The sequence below is a fragment of the Anabrus simplex genome, chromosome 1 (genome assembly GCF_040414725.1).
Source record: "Anabrus simplex isolate iqAnaSimp1 chromosome 1, ASM4041472v1, whole genome shotgun sequence".
NCBI classification, from domain to species: Eukaryota; Metazoa; Arthropoda; class Insecta; order Orthoptera; family Tettigoniidae; genus Anabrus; species Anabrus simplex.
This window is the reverse complement of record NC_090265.1, coordinates 671,349,266-671,358,432: the sequence shown is the minus strand read 5'-3', so window position 1 is coordinate 671,358,432 and position 9,167 is coordinate 671,349,266.

Sequence of the window (9,167 nt, the reverse complement as noted above, 5' to 3'; positions counted from 1 at the left end):
ATTTGTAAAAAAAATACTCATATTAAAGATTGTGATTGTGAAAAAGTTCTACTGTGAATGGAAAATTGGTAACACAGAAACAGCATAAAAGCACTCATTCCTAACAATTTTTCACTTGATGTGCTGTCTTGATGACTCAAACCTCAGTCACTTTCATATTGTCAAAGCTAAAGATGAGACTTAGACAGGTGAATGAAAGTAACAAATTTGTTCTAGCCCACACCAGAAGACATAGTGCAGTATAAACACTAGGTCTTGCCAGCAAAGGCATGTAATAGGCATGTGTAGGCATGTAAAAAAAAAATCCAGAAGTTTTTGTTCAGTGACTCCAGATGGACAGATTGCTCTAAAACAGTATAAATTTTATACGCAGACCATGAGACTGGCAATATTAAATTATCACCACCAGTTACGGGCCACATCACCACAGTATACCAATATGATTATCTATGCATTCTGTAAGAGTGGATAGCTTGCTGATCATCCCGAGCACTTTACAACTCGCAATGAATTCACCTTTGATTTTGCTTAAAACAGGGGGCTCACCTTAGTCAATACAAATAGAGTCTCATTAATCTTTAAAAGCTGGTGTCAAAAAACAGTACATGTTTTGGCCTTCATTTGGCCTTTTTATGGTATGAGAATAAATTACAATGACAGAAAACTAGTTAAAATGACAAAAAATATTTAAAATCTTGAAACATAACACTGAAGGAAAACGTTTGTAAAAAAAATACTCATATTAAAGATTGTGATTGTAAAAAAGTTCTACTGTGAATGGAAAATTGGCAACACAGAAACAGCATAAAAGCACTCATTCCTAACAATTTTTCACTTGATGTGCTCTCTTGATGACAGAAGATATGTAGTCATTCTGTATTCAATCGAAGAAATAGTTTGTTGGTAATAAAGTACCTTAAACACACTTGACAGAGAAACAAAGATATAAATGATTAAATTTGATGTCATTACAGTGGATAAAACTGTTGCTCCAATTCAGAATTCTGCGTGACATGCTGAGCTGTATACAGTGATGATGTTTTTACTGGCATGTTTGCGATTTTTCTTTTGCTACTCATGATGCAAGTTGAATGTTTATTTTGAATATTTTGCAAACATCTATAATGTCCATTGCAAGAAGTGCACCAGAGGTTGCTCTCTGGACTTCTCATACATTCAATTTCTATCATTCTCTTATTTATATGGTGAATCACTAGCAGCTAATATTTTGCTGTCCCCATCGTTAGTACTAATGCTTTGAATGCACTTAGATCTCACACTCAAGTAGGTTCCTTGTAGGTGTGTATTGAAAGTTAGCTTTCTTTGCATACTTATGCTTGGCTTGTTGACACAACATAATCTGCATAAAAATAAACCAGATGGGTTTAAGTTATAACTAGTGGCTTATTGGGGTAATAGTCTCAATTTATTGAGAATGTCTACACATATTCCAATGAAGTGAGAAAGTTTGTTAAGACTTGAATTTTAATAAAGTCAGTAAAATAGCCAAGGTTGTTGTGTCATTCTGTAACAATATTCCTGTGTACTGCAATAACCTTCAATGAGTGTATGTGTATGTGTGCACGTGTGTTGCATGTGTGTGCATGCGCATATGGTCTCTTTTTTTCTTTGTGTGTGTGTGCATGAATTCCTATGCTCAGATTCATTACAAAAAATATGGTTGCATTTTGCTGGCCTTCTTCGTGTAACAGTACTCATCATAGGTAATGTAAACGAAAGCCAACTTGTCTGAATACACTGGAAGCTACAAGGGAACAGAGCATCCTAATCACATGGTTCTGTCTCCTACTCAGCTGTCTCAAGGCCACCGCCTAGCCATTGGATTGAAAACTAGAAGAAGCTTTAATTCGTTCAATATTTAAAAACCTGAAATTGAGTATTATTAATATATATTTTTGAACTGGTATCAGTTATGGAAATTTGTTCACAATATTATACACAATTCTTATTTATTTAACAGGAAGAATTTTATTTTTAAAAAGGCCCTAGGATTATGATCTGAAGAATAAACCATTTCTCAAGGCCGTAAACTGTACCAAACTCTCGCAATTTTGTGTTCCTTACAGTATTACATATAAGGACACTTTGTGCCTGATATAATTCCACAGTATGAAAATGCAAAACAGTTACAGAGAGAGAGATAGAGGGAGAAGGGGGGGAGGGGTGTCAGGTAGTTAGGATAGGATAAGAGAAAAACTGCTTGTAACTGTTACAGGTAACAAGGCAAAGACTGCCTTTTTCAGTACAACCTACTTCCGTGCAATAAATCACTGCACACTAGAATTTCAAAAAAGAAAATGTAATAAAAATATTTTATAAGTTAAATTGACATCATTTGTTTCCTGGTCATCAAGTAAATACTTTTTTTGACAGAAACTGACTAATCTTCTTACCCACATATGTTTGAAACAAAGTTAATCACAATCACAATCTACGTCATCTCATAGAGAAAAAAATGTTTGATTTTCCTTATAAATGAAATATATTATGATTCATATACAACACTGAGCAGAAACTCAGTCTGTCAAAGATGTAAGCCACTAGAAACAAGAAATTTGTGGTGAGTCTTAGAAAATTTAATGTCACTTTTTCATTTCAGAAGTCTGTAAATAGCCATGCCAATAGAATTTCATCATTTGATCTAAATTCAACTAACAGTGAAGCCCTTACCTCTTAATATGGAACAAGTGCTATGCGGTACAGAGTGATATAATCAGAGACTGTTCCCAATCCAATGCAATATACATAAAACAGTTATGATAATAATGATTTGAAAAAAATTGGAAAGAGAATTCAGCAAGCCAACAGGTTTTACCAGAGTGTCAGAGGTATGGTGTGGCACCAGGAAGTCCCAGAGTAATGCAAGAAATTTCTGTACTCCACGTATCACACATCAATTTTGACATACACGACAGGCACATGGACAACAACAAAATGTGATGAAAACAGAATCCAAGCATCGAGATGAAGTTCCTTAGAAGAATAATTGGGAAGACATGAAGAGATAAGATCAGAAATGTAGAAATCAAACCTGCAAAACAGCATAGAGACCTGTAAACAGAAATGGTATGGACACATGATGAGAATGGAAGATGCAAAGTCCCAAAGCAAATATTTACAGAGAAAATAATAGGATGAAGACAATGGGAAAGGCCCAGAAAGGGGTGGAATTGATACAGTGAAGGAGAGTATGGAGAAGAGAGGAGTAAAAGTAGAAGAAATGTTGGAGAACAGAAGGGAGTGGTGAAGAGATAGATGACTGGGGAGGGTGGGGGTTGTTGATTCACAACCCAACCCAGAAGATTGGAAACAGGAAATGATGATGATGAAGAAGAAGAAAAAAAGAATAGAAAAATTTGTTTCAGTTTAGGAACTTGGAATACTATGGTCAACAACATTGTTAGCAATCTCATGAAGAATTTAAAGGATGATAACAAAAGCATACTACATATAAATTCATTTGCCTGGCAATCACATCGTAGTAGTGTTGAATGAAGCATCAAGTATGAAAGTGTCTTGCGATGTGGATACACAAGAAAATCTCGCTGTATTCGGAAGGGTATATTACTGCCTTTTCTGATGCAAATTAGTATTGGTATAGCCCGGAGAGGACTAACTTCAAAGGGGAAAAGGTAGGCAAATCTACATGCTGCCCTGGAAGAAGTTTAAGGCCTTTTTAAAAAATATTTATATATCCAACTACACAGAAATCTATTGCAAATAAGTTAGGCACATCTGTATATACTATCAACACCATAATTAACTGAGACCATCATTAAGAAAAGTGCTACAAGGGCCAAGCATACACGCTATAGGAAGCTCTATAAACGGTATCTTGCAAGTGATCAATGTAAGTACATTCTCACACTAGATGAAGCATACATCTGCCTTAATGACTGCATTAACTCCAAGCAATTTTCATCCAACAGAGATGGGAGTAAATTAACAAACATTGTATTGCAAATACAGAGAAACTTTCTCCAAAAGATTTATGGTGATTTCTTACAGTAATGTAATGGCAAGTTAGATGTTCACTGAGTAGCTAAAAATGTGGATGTGCAGCTGTGAGCTTGCATCCAGGAGATAGTAGGTTCGAATCCCACAATCGGCAGCCCTGAAGATGGTTTTTCGTGGTTTCCCATTTTCCACCAGGCAAATGCTGGGGCTGTACCTTAATTAAGGCCACAGCCGCTTCCTTCCAACTCCTAGGCCTTTCCTATCCCATCATCGCCGTAAGACCTATCTGTGTCAGTGCGACGTAAATCCCCTAGCAAAAAAAAATGTGGATGTCAATTCTAACTATTACAAACTAATGCGTTATTATTCCAAGATCCTAGATTTGATGCTGTAAACAACATTTGGGTGCGTCAGGATAAGGCATCCAAACACACCTCTGCTTCAACCCACCAATTACATTCCAGTCAAATCACCAGATACATTTCCCATGGATTTCTGAGCATCTGGACTCCTTAAAAGGGCAAAGAGAAGCAGATGATCTTATACTGTAGATGGACTTTGGAAAGCCTCTTAAATGGAGTGGCATAATCTGAACATGACTGTATTTTTCCAGAGGCTCCTACAGTGGAAAGGGCAGTGTAGAGTTATAGCTGGGCTGTATGGTGGACCAATAGAGCATCACCAATGGTGGCAGAAAGGTTTCAGAGACTTGAAATCATCACTAGAGATCATTAACAACCCTCCACATACAGTACTTAGTGAAACCTGTGGCTATGATGTTTGTGCTGGTCTCAATGTTGTTCTTCGATAATCAAACAAAGACAGAACACAGGCACACACTTCAGTTTGCAAAAGGGAAAATAAGGCAGAAAGAACATCTTTATACGCAAGGATATGAAACAGATAAACACAGTAGGAAAATCTGTGGCTAATGAAAATACTTATTTTACTTTTGCCTTTCTACTCTGCTTTATGTATACTGCATCTTTAAAACATACTCTTGTTCTCTGTTTTTTCTTTTCTCAGCTTGGGTTCAACAAATGCTTTTAGTCAGTACATGTAAGCAAGTACCTCTCCACACATAATAATTTTATTTTAAAATTCAAGCAAAATTTGTCCAACACTGTCACGAAATTAAAGCAAAATACACATATCTGCAATGGGACATGTCAAGTATATAAAGCAACTTTCAGTATATATTCATACCTTAATTCCATGAACAGATGCAACAATGTGAACCTTCTGTTAAAAAAAAAAAAAAAAAAAAAGTTCTTGTTTCTGAATTTCAGTAGAGGGCTTAGTCTAAAATGTCAACGATATATCATAGTTGGTAAGGCACTATCTAAAATAATAAGGAAGGTAAAATAACGGTGTAACACAGCACATTTTTACTTTGAACAACAAATCTATTTTAAGGGAATTATGTACAGTTGTGCACATTATTTTCAAACTATTTTAAGACATAAATAAACAAGTTACTGCTATTTCCTGTTCAGCTGGAGAAATGTCAGTGAAACTATTTTCCTCACATTACAACAGAAATTATCCATTAAGAAAACTATGCAATAGGTCACTTTTTATAAATAAATGCTGCAATAAATATACAGAATCATTATCATTAGCATTCTCTGGAATAACTGGTACCAATAATTTTTGTCATGTGATTAAGTGGATCAAGATATATAAAAAGAAACAAAAAATAGAATTTTCAAATCTTACTAACAATCAAGACACTCGAAAAATTAATTGAACTGCTCATTAAATTTCATTGCTGAATATCCGTATTAATGATATCCAATTAAAATTGAGAGAACTCCACATTTCAATACATACGTTATATTGTCTTATCAAGCAAACATTTATTTGGTCACAAGTACATATTTTGTCCCTTATTTACGGGACATTTTCAGCTTGAGAAGACAAATTTAGATATTAAATGACATTAGTTAGACATATAAAATATAGACATAGACATATAAAATTGATAACATTTTAAAAAGTTCTAACACTGTGTATTTTGTTATTGTCTTCTTCGTGTAGTTAAGTACTATGTCCTTCTGATAATGTTTTTTCTGTCTTATTATTTTCTTAAGTTAATGATTTATGATTAAAGTTATATAAAAATCTTCATTAAGCTGTCTAAATGTATTTAATTTTAACCTAGCTGGGAAAACTCACTTCTTTTTTTTTTTTTATGCCGCACCAACACAGATAGGTCTTATGGTGACGATGGGATAGGAAAGGGCTATGAGTGGGAAGGAAGCAGCCATGGCAACCAGCATTTGCCCAGTGTTAAAATGGGAAACCACAGAAAACCATCTTCAGGGCTGCCGACAGTGGGGTTCAAATCCTCTACCTCCCAAATGCAAGCTCACAGCTGTGTGCTCTTCGGTCAACTCACTCGGTCCTCTCGATTGGATGTAGAATTTTGAGTCTGCTGGTGTGGTTGAGTCAATCACCAGCAACACAAGATGAGATACGTTATAAAGGGATCAGCGGGGGAACTTCTAAAAATAAATTAACATCAAACCATACTGGCGAACTCGAGATTCTACATCCACATTGTACTATAATTACAATCAAGAGGAGTTTCTCCAGAAAGGTCTACAACCCATTTACTGTTAAAATCAAATACATTTACACAGCTTAATGCAGATTTTTACATAACTTTAATAAAAAATCATTCATTTAAGGAAACAAATACATAAGACAGATAAACATTATCAGGAGGACATTGTAGTAAACTACACAAAGAAGACAATAACAGTGATACACAGTGTTTAGAAATCTTTAAAATGTAATCAATTGTATTTTAAATATGTTAAATGTTATTGTATACGTAATTTATCTTCTCAAGCTGAAGATGTCCCGTAAATAAGGGACGAAACATGTATTTGTGACCAAAAAAAATTTCCTTGATAAGACAAAATAATATATGTACTGAAAAGTGGAATTCTCTCAATTTTAATTTCTCTTTACAATCCAATCAATATAAAAAATTAAAAAATTTAATTTCAATGATTGCAAGTATTAAACTAGGGGCTGCCTGGCCGAGGCGGTAAAGGCGTACTCGGTTCACCCGGAAGGACGTGGGTTCGAATCTCCGTCAGGAAGTCGTAAAATTTAAGAAATGAGATTTCCACTTCCGGAGGTGCATATGGCCCTGAGGTTCATTCAGCCTACACCAAACAGAAGTATCAGGTTAATTCCTGGGGGCAAAGGCGGTCGGGCGTAGAGCTGACCACTCTACCCCATCAAGTGCCGAGGTTACGAATAGTGGAAGCCTTTATCTTCCACCACTCCCAGGGCCTTCATGGCCTGTACGGAGGTGACTTTGCTTTGCTAAGTATTAAACTATTTAGGTTTTTTCAATCGTGAAGAGCTTGAATAGTTTAATACTTGCACCCCATGAAATTAAATTATGATTTTATTCTGGGAAATTCATTTTTGATATAAAAGCCAAAGGCAGGCTGGCATTTATACAAGTGGAGGTACACACCTCGCCTAGTGCTCCATCATTGCAATATCCTACAAAGGAAGCTTGCAGTGATGTCTCAACAATGCACTAGCCACCAGAGTCTTAGAAAGGTGCAGCAATCCAACTGATGAGCCCACTGCCACACTGGGGAAAAACGCTGGTAATTTTATGATCGGAAAAATCTTAAGAGCTTGAATAGTTTAATCCAAGCAATATTTAATAATACAATAAATAAGTTAGTAAATGTTAAAAACCAGATTCTGCAGTAATTGTGAGCAGATATATACCTATGGTATTATAAATGGCCTTTATTAAATATTGTTTAATTTTTGCCTGATCTTACTATTGTATGCTATATATGCTTTCACATAGTTTAAGTCCATCCAGTATCAAATACAGTACAATGTTTCTAGCAAACTTCTAGGTGTATTCTCATATCAGCACATACAGAGTACATGGAACATCAATAAATAACAGCTATGAATTAAAGGGAGGCATCAAACAAACAAACAAACAAACAAACAAACAAACAAACAAACAAACAAACAAACAAACAAACAAACAAACAAACAAACAAACAGGAATGCATAGAAATGTCCTTGATGCAGAAGAATATCAATGTTTATTTTTCTGCTGATAAAATTTGTGAATTTAAGAGAAAATAATTAATTAAACATGTCTAATACTCCAGCTTGATTATTTTCATTTAACTTTAATATTACAAAATTCCATGCTGTAAAATTTTACATATGTTTATAAACCATGTTGATAAGAAATAGCAAATATAACTAAGTTGGTAAACCTGATTTTAAATATTAATTTTAGTTTTAGTCAGGTAAGTCTGAGAAGTTTTAATGGAGCTGTCAGTAAACAGTTTGAGTGTCTGATTTTTTACTTTTAATCATTGAATCATTTATGTTTAAATGTCAAATAAATTGTTTCAATAATTCAAATTAAATAGCCGGGCAGAGTGGCTCAGATGGCGCTGGCCTCCTGACCCCAACATTGCAGGTTTGATCCTGGCTCAGACCGGTGGTATTTGAAGGTGCTCAAATACGTGGTGGCGGTAGATTTACTGGCACATAAAAGAACTCCTGCGAGACTAAAATTCTGGCACCTCGGCATCTCCAAAAACCGTAAAAAAATAAGTAAGGGGATGTAAAGCCAATAACATTATTATTATCATCAAATTAAGTATAATTACTACTAGGGCTTGGATTTCTATGTCCTAAAATTCTGGATGTATTTTGACAACTTTCTGCATGCAAACCTTCAAATTTTATTTAACTACAGTACAAAATTTCACAGGAAGAAAATAAATAAGCAAACACAAACAAAATTGCTTGGTATTTTTGTCATAAAACGTGAATGTTACTTTGAGAACAGGTAAAACAATTATGTAATAAAAAATTTACTTTTCTACCATTTTTGGAACAAATATGACTTAAAATACCGTAAAATATGCATTTACATGGCCAACAAAAACTCTGTCATCATGTTCACAAAAGCCACAAATTTGTTTAGTTTTACTTCAGTTTATAAAAAGGGACTATAGGATAATCATAGCATGTCACAGAAATCCAAGCTTTAACAATTTATAAATAATTCTAATGGTGTCAATTTCCTCTAACCAATAATGTGAATGAGTATCACCACTAAATTATCAAGGACAGGAACATCAAAAGGGACAGATAATAGGAAAAACACAATG